Raw genomic sequence first — 19,847 nt, forward strand, 5'->3', positions numbered from 1 at the left:
GTGCAATGTATGAACATCGCCACTGGGGAGACAAAGGCGGCCGGGCGTGGTGCTGGCCACCCACCCCCTCGTGTGCCGTGCTGAGCTTCATAGGTGCTCGCTAACAGCACTTGCCCCAACAGTCTGTTCAGGGGATCTTTGTTTTTTTGGAGGGGGTGGTGAGTGGTGGCTCAATGGTGCAGTGGTCAGCGCACACAGCACTTTGAACCCGGCGCCCTGAGTTTGATTCCTGGCCACTGCTAACCATTTGAATCAACTCCCACTTCACGATACAGTACCGCATTAACCAGCGCGGTGAAGTATGGTCAAACAACCTCCATGGCCAGCACGCCGTGGATAGTCCTACATTCAGCAGAAGTATTGACCAAAGGGCCCTGCGTGCAGTCTTATTTGTTTATTTTAATTATTTTACGGTTGATACTATTTCTGGAATTATTACATTTGCAATAAGATTACAGAGAAAAAATATTTTCTCTTACGTACGCGCTGCCATATGCCTACGTGTCGGCCGGTTCGGTACAACGTTTACGTTTTGTCAGAAAATGTGTCGAATATTCAGCGAAACGAATAGACGAAATGCAACCGGGCACATGGCATCGAGACTTGAGCTATCTCAATAAAGGCAGAACTAATTGGTGCATCGTCATTGCCACGGCTGAATAAGCAGGCCATCAGGGGAAGACAAAGAGGCTTTGAGGTCCAAAACCTCAGTGAGGAGTTCGCATCAGGGACCTCCTCTTTCCTAAGCCTGTCCATTGAAACATCCCGTGAGTGCTACTAAGGTTGTTGGAGAGCTCAGACGGAAAGGTGAATGGGCCATGCACCTCCAGGCGATGACCATGTCAACCGTACTTATCTAAAAAAAGAAAAACCCTTAATAGAGTGAATGATTTTTACCACCTGTCAATGCCATTCATTTTTGTATCTGTACATTGTTTTTTTTTAACTGCTAGCGGGGCAGGAGTTCGTTTTGTGTGTCCTACTCGCATTACTTGTGGCGCGGCTCCGGTGAAACAGAGCAATGCAAGGTTCTTACTCTCGGTGCGATGCATTATTAACTCGTGCCAGGCGTCTGCGTGCCAAGCTAAGCAGCAACAGCGGCAGCGGCGGCAGCAGCAGCGGCCCCGCCTCCCCTTCAGAGGTCAGCATTCTGCCGGGAAGCCGCCGCACAATAGCGGAGAGGAGGATGGGATGGGGTGGGGGGGGGTGAGGTTGCATTGTGTGACTGCCGTGAATGGCTCACAGTGCGCGCACGCGTGCGTTGTGCGGTGTGAGCGTATGGGGTTGTGGCGAGCTTGGAGCGGCGCAGCGCGTGGGTTCTCTGCGTGATGCAGATGAGCGTGGCTGAGGCTCCGGGCAAGAAGTGTTAACTTTCTTTTTATTTCTAGCCCCCCCCCCACCCCACCCCACCCCAAAAAAACCCACCCCCGACATCCATCCGTTCGGTCTCATTCATTCGCAGGTAAGGCCGTTCGTGTCTGTGTTTGGGTGTACAAGTGTGGCTCGCTTTGTGTGTGAGTGTGCGTGTGAGTGTGTATCGCTTCGTGTAGTCTATGCCGCTCTCCTGGCGATGAATGGAACCATATGCGGCTTCGTATGGCGTGTTAATTCACCCTCGGAAGAGGTACCGGAGGTAGATCATACACATCGCCCCCCCCCCCCCCCCCCAAATTCATTGCATGCGTTTGCATTGCTCGTTTTAATTATTGCACATTGGCAATGCGTGTTTGTATCGACTTGCGTTATTGAACGTGTTTACATGTGACCTATTACTACCCTTAGTAGGCATTCGTCAGCGCCACGTTTTGTGCGTGTTTCTGTGTTACTGCTTATATCGTGACACGCAGCCTCGGTGGTTGTGTTATTTCAGCAAACTTTAACCACTTGAGATTCGAAACCACCCCCCGACAGACAAACAAAAGTTTCAGGAGCAGTTGTCTCCATTGGCATTTATCTGATTATTCATTTTGTCCAAGATGTCACGTTCCTTAAATGTATCTCACGGGTGCCAGTCGCTTTTCTACAATCGCTGACATATTTACGAGTAGAATAGTTTCGGCTGGACTTCAATGATTACACGGTCTGATACTGCAGATATGAGCATTTTAAACATTGCAGCATGAAGGGTGGGTGGAGTGATAGCCACAGAGCGCTGCAGTGCAACGCCACTGGACCTGAGATTGATGCCCAGCGAAGACAGATACAAGCAAGTGATATCTGAAAGGCTGCTTGGTCCCTCCGTTCCCCAACCTGCACTGCCCAGTTCGATGAAGTGTGGTCGATGAACCCCTACGATCAACGCAGCGTGGGAGAGACCTTCGTCCAATATTTTGGTGGATTGACAAAGGGCTGTGTGTTTTATTTATTGATTAATATCGCACAAACATTTTTTTTTACGGAAGGATAAGTTAATGTGCATCGTTTTAAAATGTCCACATCACAGGAGCACGTGTGGACGAGCACTTGCCATCCGTACGAAGTATCGTTTGATTGTGCGTGCGCAAATGGACGCGTGCGTGCGCATGTGTGTGTGTATAATGTTCGGTCGGATTGAGGGGGCTAAGCGGGCGCGGCACGGGCTAGAGAAGAGATGGAGTGATGTGGTACAGGAGGATGTGGAGCTGAGTGGACTTGCCGATGACTGGTACCAGCGGTGTCAAGATCGGCCTCTGTGGAGGAGGTTCGTGAAGGACGCTACTGGGCAGTTGGAGGCAGTCGCCCTCCAACAACAACGGAGGGCGGAGGAGCGACGCTCAGAACAACGAGCGGAGCGCCGGTGGCTAAAGCACAGCAGGTTGGCACAGTAGGGGGCACAGGTGGTGCATCAGCCAGTCATCTCAGTCAGTCGACCCGTGGCACCTGGGTCTGCCCCGTGACCTCCTGCCAGCGGGCGTTCGACACTTCACGTGGCCTCAGGGTGCACATAGCCTGGCACAAGCGTCGTGGTGACGTCACCGCCACTTAGTGGCGAATGGCGGTTGTTGTTGTATAATGGGGAGCGGTAGTGTAGCGGTTAGCGCTACGCTGCGCTACAAACCTGACCGACCCGGGTTCGGTTCCCGCTCACGGCCAACACCAGTGACGATTATCTTAACCGGTCCCGGGCCTCCCCTAGGTCGACTCAGCCTCAAATGAGTACCTGGTGCAATGTGTAAACATCGCCACTAGGGAGACAAAGACGGCCGGGCGTGGTGTTGGCCACCCACCCCCTCGTGTGCCGGCCTTCATAGGTGCTCGCTAACAGCACTTGCCCCTACAGTCTGTTAAGGCTACACGAGGGATCTTTTTGGATGTAACAATTCACTGTTGCTTGCGGTCTGGGCCATACGCATTCCTCCTGCCACAAAAAAAAATCACTTGGCTTCCTAATCCCATCTTAAACAAACTGTTGCGGTCACTTTAAAAACACATTCTTTTGTTATTACAGATCAGGCGGTTGATGGTTTTTTTCCCTTCGTTCATTTTGACGGTTGCTTAATCCCACTCTTTATCTCGAAAAGGCAGTGCGCATGCAGTAGTAGGTTGCTATTATTACAGTATCGCATTTTTATACTTGCGTGCTGGCTGGATGTGGCTACACAGAACGATGGGGCTCATTTTGGAACTAAGAGCAAGGTAATAATGCAAAAGAAATGTTCACTTGCACGAGATGGTATCTCGTGTCTCCTTCCACTTGTGTACTTGGTCAATTTCTGTTAATGCATATAAGTAAGCACACCAATCCAAGCGGTGATTGAAAGAGTTTCATTCATTTGCTAAGTCAGTCGTTCCTCATGTAATTAACTCATCACACGTGATGACATTATTAAAATAAACACTTTATAAATACACGCACGTGTCATGGCAACGTACTCTGGCTCAGCTGGTAGAGATGCACGCTGCCAATCATGAGCCTGCGAGTTCAATTCCTGCAAATCAAGCTGAACGTGCTCGATCTCCCCGAGTCTCAGGAGCTAAGCAAAGTCGAGCCTGGTTAGGTACTCGAGTGACCACCGGTGCATACCAAGTGCTGGAGGCACACTCCTGCTTGGGCTCTGACGATGGCAGTCCAATAATAAGTATGGTCCACAGGTAGATTTGGTCCACAATACCACGTTCAGTTTTTGTGCATATAATTATCTATGTGTGCGACCTTGCAACTCCTCGTCTTTGTGTTCATTGTCTCTGAATAACTCCAGTTTCAACCCTCACGACAAACACTCGAAATGGAATTGGCCAAACATCTCAATGCAGGACCCTCATGAAACAAAGAGTCTTGGGACTCAGTGAGGATTACCAGAATCAGAATCAGAAAGGGTTTTATTCGCCATGAAAGTTCACACAGACACGGAATTTACTTTGGCAGGATGGTGCATACATTCAACATATAGGAATCAAAAATCTTAAATAAGTGGTAAACAAGTCTTACTATAATAAGGGTTCAAAGTCTAACTAACACCAAGGGGCTAAAGTATATAAAATTGAAAAAATATCGAATATAAAATAGCTACAAGATACAATCTAAAAATAAAAAATACAAATGGGGTAACATAGTTAATATTGGCAAGGTGTCATTTTGTAGATAAAATGTTAAAGTCAGTGTAAGCCCTTGGCCTTGTTGAAGAGGCCAGCAGCGGATGGGAAGAAACTGTTTTCATGGCGTGAGGTTTTGGTCCTGATGGACCGAAGCCTTCTGCTGGAGGGGAGTAGCTGAAACAGAGAGTGTCCAGGGTGGGAGGAATCGGCCACAATCTTCCTCGCTCGCCTCATGGTCCTCGTGGTGTGCAGGCCCTCGAGGGTTGGTAGATTGCAGGCAATCACCTTCTCAGCAGTGTGGATGATACGCTGCAGTCTGCTCTTGTCCTTGGCAGTGGCAGCAGCGTACCAGACGGTTATGGAGGAGGTGAGGATGGATTCAATGATTGCTGTATAGAATTGCACCATTATTGTCTTTGGTAGGTTGAATTTCTTCAGCTGCCGTAGGAAGTACATCCTCTGTTGTGCTCTCTTGGTGAGGGAGCTGATGTTCAGATCCCAATTGAGGTCCCGGGAGAGAATAGTGCCCAGGAAGCGGAAGGACTCTACAATTTTTTACCAGCGAGGCTTTCGGTAACCAATTGCCATTGTTACGGATTGTAAAACAAGCATCACGTGGTCGGGAATCCAATCGGTGGGAAGTTAAATTGCAATTCACGAGATAGATTGGTCTTTGCCATGGAACATGGAACGTTCACGCACTCCCAAGTCAGGACTACCGATGGAGATTATGACTGACCTCTGAAAGAGCGTAAGGACACGCTGCCACTTTCAGAGCGAGGGGACTTGAAGCTGGGATCTCGGCAGCGTTTGGTTCACTGACACCCGCGTGGCATTTGCCCTCTGAGTCACCCGGTCACTTTCAGTAATTAATTTATCGAGAGAAATCATCGTACAGCTATCGATCGGCATTGAAAGTGGACCAGCGGTAGTTACATTTTAGGTGCCTCCGCCTGAGGACGTGTAATTAAAAGCCACGTGGTCCCTGTCACTACACTGCGATGGTATGTGATACATTTAAATTGACCTACTTCCCCATACTGGTACTGTGAAACCAGAAACGCAAGACCCGAGTCACATTCTGCCACAGACTTCTCAGTCACAGACACGTTTTTTTTGTCAGTCAAATGTATCGGTGCGATGTTACACGGAGAACTCCGCTTACCTGCGGTGATATGCGGGACAAATATGCAGGCTCCTATTATCCGGGGGGGTGGGGGGGGGGTTATCTGGTATATTACGCCACTTATCCACTGCAAAAAATCGTGTATAATTGTGGATAATAGGTTTACTTTTTATGAACTCCTCTCATCCGTGAAATAAACTGCGGATAGTAGGAATCCATTCTGCAAAGCAGAAGGGGAAATTCCGCAGATAATTGCAGGTAAGGGGGTTAATATTCCGACGAACTCCTCTTATCTGCAAACATTTGCAAAGCAGAATGGGAATACTTGCAGATAATCACAGATATAGGAAGAATAGGGCCACGGATAATAGGAGTTTTCATGAATTCTACAGCTAAGCTGTGGGTAAGAGGGTCATACGTGTGTATGTTCAACGTTCGCATCATACGTCACCAACCATGGCAATCGGATAAGAGGAGGTCTTCTGTAAAATAGGTTATCAATTTATCTTAAATCCTGGAAAATCTCTACTCTGCTGCTCATGACTTTGCCCTCCATAAACATTTGTCGTGAAGATCTAGCGGCATCCATTCTGCATTAATCACGTTCTACTGTGAATCTGTGAATCTGTTGCTCAGCGCTCATTTATATTTTATGACCTCTCTTTTTTAACATCGTTGCTAAACATAACCGAGAGAAAGTTCGTGCAGTGAGATGATTACATGCGTTGTGAAATTGTGGTGCGGATCAAGCGAGAGTTCAGAGATCAGAGTAAATCAGGGCGTCTCAATATCAAGACTGCATGCCTCGCGAATCAATGGGATTGCAACGCATTAATGCAAATGACCAGAGGTTATTTATATGCAAATCGTGGGGAAATCGATACATCAAATCCCATTAAAATTGGATGCGTACACGTTCAGCTCTCTTTTCAATCTACTGCTGGATGAGGGGTTGCCCACGCCTTGCATGGCATTCGTGGGATGTAATTGACCATACTTCACCACGCCGTTCAGTGTGGGTTGGCGAAGGCTGGTGGGGGACATAGAAGTTGGAACATTATTCAATCGAACAATGGCTTTTGCAGCACTGCTCTCTGATGCCTGCAACCTAGACCCACAGCAGCCTATAACACCTGTTTTATCCATGGTAGCCACATGGTGGGTGATTTTTAATTGTTAGCACACTGGACCCCGCGATACATGCAGAAGTAGTCGCTTTGACATCCCGGCGCGGCAGCTGAAACAATGAGAAAGTTTGTTAATATTCCAATTGCCTCTATTCACCTTGGCACTATCCAGACCCAAACATCTTTACTTACCCAAATGTTACGAGGCTGGGGTACCTTCCCTGTGATTTGGCCACAGCCTCTGTTAACTATCAAATATTGTTAAAGTGCCTTAACAGTTATAGAGGCCTGTTAAAGTGCCTGCATAAACAATGCAATACTCCATACTCTTTGGTTCTTTCGGTAAAGTCACGTACTGTAGGTAGAAAGCAAGCTTTCTCACCTGATGACGGACGCTTGTGTTGCGTCCGAAACGTCGTGATTTATTTTATTTTATTTTCTACCTACGTGGCTTTACCGAAAGAACCAAATGGTATTGATTCCTGCAGTCACGAAAGCTTCATGCAATACTCCATGCAGCTCTAATTTCGTCTCTGCAAACGCACCACGGATGCCTTTCCAAACACACCGCTGTACAAATCCATTATGTGCATTCCTTTAAAACTAAAATGTAGACTTCTTCGCCCTGGGCCAGTATAATCATATTAATACAAATTCCTGCTTCCAAAAACATTAACTCAGGGCCATGTAAATGCACGAGCGGAGTCTATTCAGGGCTGGCAGGGCTGCCCCGTGGCTGCATGCATCACACACACACACACACACGCGCGCACATACCGGGACAGATTACACACTTGAATGGGCAGCTTGTAAGCCAGAGGCTGGCATATTTCTGTGGACTGCAGTCGAATCGTGGGGCACATACCATCGTGGGGTAGCCATGGAGAGCTTGGACATTGTTGGCGAATAAAAGAACGGAGCATGTTACATTTGATCGTAGTGGATACCTGTTGAGATTAAATGTTCTATGCATGGTTCACACTTTACTGCTGCGTATTCACGTACTGCCGATGGCCAGATCACCTGCAATGGGTTAAGATCTCATCAATGTGGCCTTAAAAGGGAAACATATAAACTAGGGGATGTTTATGGCAATGGCTCTTCTTCCTAGCATGTAAAAAATATATTACGTATGTGGTTGTGAAGCCCTCATATAGGAAGAGCTTTCACTTATAGATTGCTTGTCAGGTGTAATGTTTTTTTTCCAAATCTGACAATTGGCACGGCACGTGGCAAGCCGATACAAAATGACATTTTGTGTCTGCAGATGTTTCTACGTCAGGTGTATCTTGAGAAACCAAAATACTGTACGCAGCCATATTAGGATAATCAGGGTAATGTAGATAATAAAACAATAAAACACATTGCAGTGCATTATGAAGGATATTGTGATTTCATGGTTGTGTTTAAAACATCTCAGATGGTGCCACAGCAACGCTGATGACCAAAAGTCAAGTCGAGGGCCGTAGTGAGTTTCTCCATCGTTGACTTCACCGCAAACGGGTATTCATTTTATCAACCTTAGTGGGATGATGGGCTGAGTCGACCCCGACCAGGAGTCAAACTCGCAAACCTTCCGATGTGCGAGCCCTCTCGTTCTAGCGCAGGTCCAAAACACGACCACGAGCGCTCGAAACTTTGGTATCGTCCTCACGGGACCAACGATGAAGCGATAAAGATGAGTCACATAGAGGTTATGTTTGACATCGAGTCCTGTAATTGCCAATTACCAGTGCTTTATGGCCTTGGCAACAGCGTTACAGCCTAGACGGACACTCCATAAGCTTTGTCGGCCGCTAAGCCACAGTTTTTGCTATCTTTTACACGCTTCTCATTGATCGTGTTTGCTTCACAGCAATTGCATCTGCGATACCACTACTTTCGATTTACACCGCTCACCCCCAGTGAGCTGCATACATGCACCGAATGCTCTCTCTGTCAACGCAAGTTGCTGACCACGGCAGACACGGCTATTTACGATGAACTTTGTTCATTAGAAGGTTTCAACTTGCAAAAATCCTGCCCTCCGTTGATGCCAGAATTGTTTCATTATGTACATCTAGAATGTAGCTTCAGCATATTAACGTTTCATTTTACATCATTTCAAGATATACAAGGTGTCATATTTATTGGCAATGGCACACAATAATAACCGTAATTATAATCTTGACTTAAAGCTTTCGTGACTGCAGGAATTCATATTATTTGGGTCTTTCGGTAAAGTCACGGAGATAGGTTCAAAGAAAATAACAAAAATAACAAAACACTCACGACGTTTCGATCGCAACGCGAGCGATCGTCATCAGGCGAACGCTTTGTGTTGTGATCGAAACGTCGTGAGTTTTTTTGTTATTTTCTTTGCACCTATCTACGTGACTTTACCGAAAGACCCAAAGAATACATTATTACAATCATACATTCCAGCCCTTTGTCAATCTACTGGTGGACTGAAGGTTGAATAACACAGTGTCAGACATGGAGGTTGTATGACTATATTTTACCTATCTGGTTTGTGCGCGTTGATAGAGGGGGGCCTCAGGATAAATGTGAATATCACACATATTTCAGGAATAGTTTGATGTTTTTTTCTGGATTTTCTGTTTGCACAGTCACAGTCACTTTAAGATGTTTTCTTGTTCATGTTTTTTGTTTGTTGCGGTTGCACCCGATTCAAGAGCCGAATGGCTCACAGGGCTATACCAAATAAATGGAAATGGAACTATCACAAATGCCACTGGTACTAATTGTGGCTGGAAATTGAACTCAGGTCACTGGGTTCACAGTGCAGTGTGCGAATGACTGCACCACCACTCCCCACGGAATATCGTCAAAAAATTTGATGATTTAAGGAATTGTCCAATATACTATACTCAGTATATATCCATACATATACATAGCGTGTTTAATTAAATACACCCTATGTATATAAAATCACTTTACAGAACATTAAAATGAGTACATGTTTTTTACATGGGAGACCTTCACAGATTGGTGACGTACTTTGAATATAAAACTGTGAAACACAATCACACCAGGTTACGGTGATGTGGGGTCATGGCCGAAGAAATTCTGCCTCGCGTTAACTTCATCACGTGTGAAAACATGCATTGATGTGAGGTGTTAAAGGGACTAGCTGCACTGCAGGCAGCGAGAGGGCAAATAAGGAGAGGTGAGATGAGAGGCAAGCTGACAACAAGGCGATAAAATAACTTCAGCACATTTTTCACGGCGTGTATTGCAAGTCAATTTACATTCGAATATTGAAATAAATCGTGAAAAGAGCAACGACTCTGCACTTGATTGCCCTTTGATGTTTTTTTTTGTTTGATCAAAATGAACAGTTGTAGACTATTAATTCTTGGCAATGTTGGATTAATGTCATATTTTAGAAAGCAAAATAAATGAGCAGACAATACATCTTCCTTCACACATCCATTTAGACTTAAACCATTATTTTTAGAAATGTAAAATACCAGCAGCCGCACGGCCTTCTGGGAACACGCAATTTCAGCAGGATTGTTTCAAGGCAAGCAATACCCTGGACTGGTTTCATGAAAAAAGTGTTTCATTAGCAGTCAGGCTTGCCGTGCGGCCGATGGGTTGTGTAAGATATTGTTTTTTTTTTTACGTGGAGACGGATACCTGCAGAAAGACGCAATGCCTGCGACGCGAATGGTTATCTGGAGTTGCGCATTTAGGAGAGATTTACCGTGAACGCACTTTCGAACATTCAATAATTCAACTTGAGAACCGCAGCCTCCGTGCAGCTGTCAAGGAGGGACTGTGGCCTCACGCTGAAGCCGCTGCATTCGCTCTCAGCTGTAGCTGTCGGAAAATTCTGAGTACGTGTGCGGAGTGACGCAACTGAGAGGGCAAATGTAAGTCGTGACCGAGGCATTCACGACATTGCACGTCGCGTATGTGTGCTTGACGTGTTTTGACTTGGTGGAATAATGCTGCAGAGCTGGCACGGAATAGCTGCATCAGCGACATGTGAGAAAACGATCGTTTTATGCAAGCTGATCTCAGCTCCAGATAATTATCAGATAACAATTATCAGATATTTATCTGGAGCAACTCAAATCGAGAGAAAATTTCCTGCGATAATAGGAACTTTTATCTCAATTCGAGTTGCGTGTTAGCACACGGACAATCGTCGCGTACGGCACAATCATCACCAATTGGAAATTATAATGGACTATATTTGTCGGACGGATTAATGAAAGTACAATGAGGCGCAGTTAGGTAATTGACGGTTGAGATTAGTGCAGTTCGCGAGAACTTATTAAGGCCATCACAACATAACGTGTTGGACTAAACGTGGCTAGCGCCATGCCTGGCAACTGAATGTCGAAATCGATTCATTTCTTGAGAACAGCTTTTTGTGTTAATTTTGTTGTCCTTTCCCGTACCTTCGATGAGCATGATCGTTTACGTACGGTGGCAAACGAAGATCTACACACAAACTCACGTAAGAACGATTGCATCGGAGTGTACCTAACATACCAATTATGCAGCGGCATCATTTGATACACCACGGTTGATCGGCAGTTCGTGTGTGTAAGGGTCGAGTGTGGATACTGCCACCTCTGCCAAGAGCTCCTTCTAGCGGAGGCCCTTCCACGGGCAGTGGCCTGGGATACAGGAGATCGTGGGTTCGATCTCGACTCTGACGTCTTGCTCTATATTTTGAGTTTGCGTCTCTCTCATCGTCATCATCATGATCGCGGTGGCTCGGAGATGTTACCTACCTCGCCTGGGATACAGGAGGTCGTGGGTTCGATCCCGACTCTGACGTCTTGCTCTATATTTGGAGTTTGCGTCTCTCTCATTATCATCATCATGATCGCGGTGGCTCGGAGATGTTACCTACCTCGCCTGGGATACAGGAGGTCGTGGGTTCGATCCCGACTCTGACGTCTGCTGTATATTTGGAGTTTGCGTCTCTCTCATTATCATCATCATGATCGCGGTGGCTAGGAGATGTTACCTACCTCGCCTGGTATACAGGAGGTCGTGGGTTCGATCGCGACTCTGACGTCTGCTCTATATTTGGAGTTTGCGTCTCTCTCATCGTCATCATCATGATCGCGGTGGCTAGGAGATGTTACCTACCTCGCCTGGTATACAGGAGGTCGTGGGTTCGATCCCGACTCTGACGTCTGCTCTATATTTGGAGTTTGCGTCTCTCTCATCGTCATCATCATGATCGCGGTGGCTAGGAGATGTTAACTATCTCGCCTGGGGTACAGGAGGTCGTGGGTTCGATCGCGACTCTGACGTCTGCTCTATATTTGGAGTTTGCACATTCTCCCCGTGGTGGCGCAGATTTTCCTCCGGGTTTTCTCTCCACATTTAGAATCAACGCGCGTTCAGAGTAGTTGGCTTGCTATAAAATCTCCACGTGATAAGTCACTTCGTTGGGCTATCATTTGTGGCCAGGTCGCTTCTGCAAAAAGAGCTCAGTGGGTTTTAGCTGGTAAAATAAAAAAAAAAGTTTTATAGTTTAGTTTTACTTTGTTGCACTCTGGGTGACCTAGGTTAGCTTTCTGTACCCACACTTTACCGCAGTTTGCTGGGGTGAACTGCGGTAAAGTGTGGGCACCCGCACATCTTCCAAGTTGTCTAATGGTCGCGATTGGCTACGTACGGTGCGAAAGAAGTTCAACATATACAGAATGCGAATCAGAATCTTTACTTAGACTGCAGGAGGAATCCGATGAGCTATGCAGCTCTTTTTCACAGATGCCCAGTATGGGCGGGTCAGCAAAGTAGCATACATACCTACATATGTCTGACCAGTGTGGAAGAGTAGGCCAAGAGCCCTCGAGGAGCTCTCTAGAGCTCCCACTGGTGGAGGCCCTTTCCCCAGGACTGATGTTATCGAGCAGTTGCAGTGCTGCACCTTTACCTCTTAGCAAACGAAAGCCTAGGTCAAGTTCAGAAACAAATGAGCGTTGTTCAACTTGAGCCAGAGGAATCGTAAAATACGCTCGTCGCCACAAAGCCACAGCTGGACATGCATGAGTACATGCTTATATTTACAACCCATTTTGTCGATCCACTGCTGGATGAGAGCCTCAACATGCTGTGTGGATTGTGGAGGCGTACTGACGCTGGTCAGAATGGGTTCGTGAAGGTGTGGAGCGTAGACACAGGAGCATAGAAGCACAGTACAATAACGGATGTTGCTATCTGCTGCCCACTGCGAATCTCGGCAGCCATCTGTGACTACCTGTTTGTGCACGATGTTGACCCATTCAAGCACTACCCAGGCTCAATCAAACCTGCTTAGTTTCTGAGACCTGGCAAGATGGGGTTCATCCCGAAGAGAATGTCCCTATATTCAAGCTATAACAGCCAAACCATTATAGAATGTCAAAGACGCATACTCTAGGTTAGCAGCACAATACATACATTTTCGACAGGGGCATGTCAGAGTACAATTCTGTGGTTTACCATTGTGTCTTTTGCAGATGAAGTCTTCTGGAATGCATACATTCCAGACCGAAAAGAGATGCAAATGCCTTCAGAATACGATACGCTGCTTACATTCTGGACAGCATAATAGCCGCGCTGACAATACAAACCGAAATTTTTTGTTTCCTCTCACACAGCTTAAAGGTCGTGATCTGAACGTGGCACTTTCACTCCAGCGCTGTCCTACCAGACAGTCTCGTCCCTTAACCTGATGAAGGCCGCTTGTGTTGTGGCCGAAACGTCGTGAGAATATTATTGTGTTATTTTATTTTATCAATTTATTATTTTATTCTCATTCTACGTGACTTTACCGAAAGAACCAAAGAAGAAGAATACAAACCGAGTCACGTGGACTGCCACTGCATGTCAGCGCCAAAGCTCCGAACTCTCCAGAACAATGTGCAACTATGAAAAATAAGAATCAGCTTTACCCTCTCTGGCAACCAAGCAGATGTTAAGCTGTTCAAACACCAAATAGATACACTTTGCAGGGAATCTAGTCTGCATTAACCACACGTACTTGTGGTGAACATTAAAACAAACATGTTGTGATAATTTGATATATATATGCATTGTCTTTGAAACTGATTGGCCTACACCAGGTTAATGCAGAATTGATTCCTTGAAAATGTGTGTCTATTTGGTGTTTAAACAACTTAACACCTGCTTGATTGCCAGAGAGGGTAAAACCCCTTTCTTATTTTTCATACTATTAGAATGGCAACAAAGGTCCCATGATATAGATTGCACGACTATCGATTTACCTCTGAGATGCCTTGAAATTACCACCCCGGTCAACAGAGGAGCATTTCACCACCCGCTCTGCAAATGGTTATTTTCATTGCATGGCAGTCAACATTTTAATTACCGGAGCTGGAATTTAGCCAAATTAAGTTAAATAACAAGCAGAATGTGATGGTTGTTTTGGGTGCAATCGTTACCGATTTGACTGAAAACGTCAACTCGCTGCACTCCAGAATTCGGGTTAATTACAGACGCCTTGCTAGATTCGAACCCAGAATCTCAGCGGTACCAGCTCAGCAAACTTGATCTCTGACCCACCCGGCCATCTCAAAGACCCACGACAAACAAAATACCAGTGGTTCACCACATATGTCAATTATTTGCTGTACGCTGAAGTACGTTATTTGCGTTTTTTCAGAGCTGGGAGTAGATTGACTGCATGATGCGGTCGTCTTGTGCAGTAACTGGTGACTGGGCTGAGACCATTGTCCTCCCAAAGACTTGATACAAACACATTTCAGTCATAAGTGGCTGCTAACAGGATTGCAAAACCATGCCCTCAGTGGTGCTGGCTCAGCCCTCTAACACAGCTTTGGCTCCGTGAGTCACCCAGCCACTTCTACGGCATTTTTGTTGTTGAGGTTATTCACGGGAAATCTGTCCACCCGTTTGTCCACCCGCCAGTCCGAGGGCACTCCACAAATGCTCACAAAAAAACCTACAAAATCCCTGAATCATTCGCAATGAAACTCAATATCCGAGCAACAATCCCCAATGCCCAAGTCTGCGTATATTACACTGGTCTACAATTTGTTAGACGTCGTCTGCTTCAGAGATGAAATGTGCTGTTTATTATGGATTTTGATGTGCTGAATTCAAATATCACAATTAAAACAACTGAATGGCTACTGTTCCCAAGATATTTAAGTTTTTTTACATTTTACGTCTGTATATTGTGTCGATAGAGTTTTGCTCATAAATTGTAAACCTGGGTCTTTGTATGTGTTTATGATTGCTTTACATGATAACATGTCACCTGTCCTGTTCATGTAACACTTAAAAATCAGAAAAAGGATTATATAAATAAAATGTATTATGAAACAAAAGCCCAAAACTATTATGTATATATACGTACATAGTTTAGTCCTTATTCAGTGTCTACTTGGCGCTGCTTGGCTTGTCTCTTGTATTCATTAAATGGAGCTTCTCTCTTGTCACTGCCCAGCAATAGTCTGCAATCATTGATGGGCTCCATTTGCCCTGATAGCATTTCTCCCTTGTTGAAATGTCCTGGGTGAAATCGCTCATCATACTCGTCGCTTACTGCTCTGCAGTTCGGTGGGAAGAAAAAATCTAGATGAGAGTACAAAACAATATCTTTAGTGACATGTTGCAACCAAGGCTTTTGTATGCCTTGAGGTTTTCCACCAACTCCCTGTAGTTGTTTCCGAGAAAATTTGTTGCCACTAACTGGAAGGCTTTCCATGCCGTCTTTTCCTTGCCACGCAGTGCACTGTCAAATGCATCATCTCGAAGAAGTTCACGAATCTGAGGACCAACAAAGACACCTTCCTTGATCTTAGCTTCACTTAACAATTGAAATTTTCCACGGAGGTACTTGAAAGCCGCTTGTGTTTTGTCCACGGCTTTGACAAGGTTCTTCATCAGACCCAACTTGATGTGTAAGGGTGGTAACAAAATAGTCCTTGATTCAACAAGTGGTTGATGCTGACCACTTTTCCTCCCAGGCTCGAATGACTGTCGGAGTGGCCAATCTATCTTGATGTAGTGGAAATCTCTCGCGCGACTATCCCATTCACAGGGACAACAGCAGTACTTTGTGTATCCAGTCTGCAGACCAAGCAAGAGAGCAACAACCTTAAAATCGACACAAAGCTGCGACTGATGTTCGTCATAGTTTATGCACCTCAAAAATTGTTTCATGTTGTCACAGGTTTCCTTCATATGGACTGCATGACTAACTGGAATTGATGGCAAAACATTGCCATAATGCAGCACAACAGCTTGAAGGCTCATCTTCAATAAATCAATGAACAGTCTCCACTCATCTGGATCATGTTGAGGGCTGCCATCACACCATCGATGTTGTTGCAGGCTACAAGATCACCTTCCATGAAGAAGAATGGGACAAGATCCTTTTGACGGTCACGGAACATGGAAACCCTAACATCGCCTGCCAGGAGATTCCACTGCTGTAGTCTGAAACCCAACAGCTCTGCCTTACATTTGGGTAGATCCAAATCTCTAACAAGGTCTTTCAGTTCACCTTGTGTTATGAGGTGTGGTTCACAGGAGGAGGATGCGAGAAAATCTGGGTCATGTGACCTTGATGGTTCAGGACCAGAAGTTTCCTCTCAAACACAAACATGCAAATGCTGAACCCACCTGTAAGAGAGTCTTTAGATGCAGTGGGCTCCTCAGCGCAAACGGCATTACCACTTTATTACCGATTTTAATTATACATGATTATCTAATATTACATACATTGTCAAGTCTATCAATGACTGAATTGTCAGGATTAATGGATTTTCCATAAAGTTAGACACATAACAAGCTTGTGTGCGTATTGTTCATAAATTCGACCACAGGAACACGTGACCTACAAGACACACTTACAAGTTTTTTTTGCTGACTATATATATTGGGGAGCAAAAGTATTAATTTGTAACCTTGGAGAATGTGGTAACGACTTGATAGCCAACGAGATACCAATGAATTGTTTTCAACAAACCTTTTTTTTGCAATTAAAAGCACATAATGCACTTTATAGCAGAAGGGATGACGGCACAAGCCTTAGCATGAGGCCTTCCACTTAATTGCAATTCCGTGGAAAAAGTAGGTCACCGTGTGCTCGAGTCTTGACCAAATTATTCACTGGGCAATTCATGGATGCTAATAATAATAACAACGATTGTCAATGAAGGGGAAATAACAGCGGCTTTCTTACAAACACGCTTAACGCAGCCTAACTTAGACACTTTATATTGGTAACTTAAATAAAATACATAAACCAGACTGTCTGTAAAGCAAGTTAGATACTGCTTAATTAATGAAGCAAGCCTATGAGACAAAGGGTCTTTCTTACCAACGAGCTGTGTTCGGCCTAATGAAGCATTCCACCATGGAAACATTCAATACAGCACACGGACCTCCTTGTAAGTGCCCTCACGGTGTGATTTGGTAACTCTGTGGTGTACCAAATGATGTCACTGCATGTTAGGTACACTCAGATACGGGGACTCCTCTATTTGCGAACGAGTTAGGCTCCAGAGGTCTGTTTGTAAGTCGATTTGTTCTCAAGTCCAACTTTACTGCTGTCGATTCCAAACGTGTTGTACGGCGTCTACACTAGACACGGGGAATGGTTTTACAAGTTGTATAATCTCCTGTAGATGTAGATGCCACTGGTTCTTCATGTTCTGCAGATGTAGATGTCATTGGTTCTTCACGTTCTGTAGATATAGATGCCATTGGTTCTTCACGTTCTGCAGATATAGATGCCACTGGTTCTTAATGTTCTACAGATGTAGATGCCACTGGTTCTTCACGTTCTGTAGATGTAGATGCCACTGGTTCTTAATGTTCTGCAGATGTAGATACCACTGGTTCTTCACGTTCTTTAGATGTAGATGTCATTTGTTCTTCACGTTCTGCAGATGTAGATGCCACTGGTTCTTCACGTTCTGCAGATGTAGATACCACTGGTTCTTCACGTTCTGCAGATATAGATGCCACTGGTTCTTAATGTTCTGTAGATATAGATGTCATTGGTTCTTCATGTTCTTTAGATGTAGATGCCACTGGTTCTTCACGTTCTGCAGATGTAGATACCATTGGTTCTTCACGTTCTGTAGATGTAGATACCACTGGTTCTTCATGTTCTGCACATGTAGATGCCACTGGTTCTTCACGTTCTGCAGATGTAGATGCCACTGGTTCTTCACGTTCTGCAGATGTAGATGCCACTGGTTCTTCATGTTCTGCACATGTAGATGCCACTGGTTCTTCACGTTCTGCAGATGTAAATGCCACTGGTTCTTCACGTTCTGCACATGTAGATGCCACTGGTTCTTCACGTTCTGCAGATGTAGATGCCACTGGTTCTTCACGTTCTGCAGATGTAAATGCCACTGGTTCTTCACGTTCTGCAGATGTAGATGCCACTGGTTCTTCGCGTTCTGTAGATGTAGATGCCACCACCGCCATCTATTTGCGCGGCGGTTGAACTTTCGACTCTCGGCCCGAACAGGCAACTGGACATACGGACAGGTTTGTTCGTATCTCTGCAAGTTCGCAAGTCGAATGTTCATAAGTAGAGGAGTCCCTGAACAATCGTTCTTCCGTGAGTATGTATGCATGTTGAACTTCTTTCACACCGTACGTAGCCAACCGTGCTAATCTGAGGTGCGGGGGAAGGATAACAAACCAAACACACAACAAGCAGCTATAAACAAATGAGTTTTCAATTTAGATTGCGTGACTACGTGACACACGAAGGTTATGATGTGAATCACGTATTAAAAAAAAAATAGAAACACAAGACAGTTTCTTGAAGAACTCAGTGGTAACCCCAGCCATGAATTATAATTGCACGAACGAGTGCGCGCGCGAGCCTAAGAACAAACCACCTGGAGCTCGTTTGATCCCTTCACACCCCACGTGCTAAGCAGCAGTTGAGCTTTGAAAGTCCTTGGATAGGCGACCACCGCGCACAAAAAGCCGGCTAGTTCGGAAAATCATCGCCAACCAGCACGGACCAGCGCGGTGAAGTATGGTCAAGTAACCCTCAGTGTATGGGGTGCCGTCCATAAATGACGTCACGCGATTTTGGACGATTTTTGCCCCCCCCCCTCGTCACACGGCGTCACAAAAAGTCAGACCCCCCCCTCAAATGTGACGTCACAAAGCTCTGCCCCCCCCCCCAAAAAATAAAACATGCTTAATTGTAGTGCGTATTTAATGTGGCGCTGCACTCTGATGTTGTAGGAGAAAACATTTATTAAAAAGTCTATTTAAATAAGTAGAACGTGTTGTCTATATTTATTTAAAGTTGCGCATTTTGATGTGACGTCACATTTCTCAAACCTCCCTTCTCGTCACACATCGTCACAACTGTCTGACCCCCCCCCCCCCAGGTGCGTGACGTCATTTATGGACGGCCCCATGAATGTCGCGGGGGAGGCCCTCATCCAGCAGTGGATTGACAAATGGGCTGTGCATGTTCGTGCGTGCTTTCACGAGAACGTGTACGAGAGCATTGTGCGCATGCGTGACCTCAACATGCACCTAGCCTGGCGTAGGTGCTGCGGTAATTGTCACCACAGTGTCACGGCCGTTCTCTCCACTGTGCACGTGCGCGTGAGTACACGACAGACACGTGGGTGTGTGTGTGTGTGTGCCCACGTGGGCGGGGAGCGGTGGCGTAGCGGTTAGCGCTACGCTGCGTTACGAACCCGGCGACCCGGGTTCGATTCCCGCTCGCGGCCACCAACACCGGTGACGATCATCTGAAGCGGTAATGGGCCTCCCCTAGGTCGACTCAGCCTCAAATGAGTACCCGTTGCGGTGTGTGAACATCGCCAATGGGGAGACCGTTCCGGCCTTCATAGGTGCTCGCTAACAGCACTTGCCCCTGCATTACGTTAAGGCCACACGGGGGATCTTTGTCTTTTGTCTACATAAGTGGGGAACAGCGGCGCGGCGGTTAACGCGCCGTGCTACGAACCCGGCTACTCGAGTTCAATTCCCAGCCACGGGCTAACGCCAGTGAAACATGTATCCACGTATGAACCGGTCCTGGGCTTCCTCTAGGTCGACTCAACCTCAAATGAGTA

The 19,847-nt window shown here is 45.8% G+C and overlaps 1 protein-coding gene across 5 annotated transcripts in view; it reads left to right on the forward strand.

Moving 5' to 3' along the window:
* Positions 1 to 527: 527 nt before the first annotated feature.
* VEPH1 (ventricular zone expressed PH domain containing 1) overlaps positions 528 to 19,847 on the forward strand; it is a 176,138-nt gene continuing 156,818 nt past the window's right edge. For 3 of the 5 annotated variants that reach the window (XM_032962309.2, XM_032962313.2, XM_032962314.2), the window contains exon 1: positions 1,177 to 1,462. The gene's annotated coding sequence lies outside the window, so the exon portion shown is untranslated. The other 2 variants (XM_032962312.2, XM_032962311.2) reach the window with 2 other exon arrangements.

This window comes from Petromyzon marinus, chromosome 28, assembly GCF_048934315.1.
Source record: "Petromyzon marinus isolate PM22_M1 ecotype Great Lakes invasive population chromosome 28, UKy_Petmar_22M1.pri1.0, whole genome shotgun sequence".
In the NCBI taxonomy this organism is placed as follows: domain Eukaryota; kingdom Metazoa; phylum Chordata; class Hyperoartia; order Petromyzontiformes; family Petromyzontidae; genus Petromyzon; species Petromyzon marinus.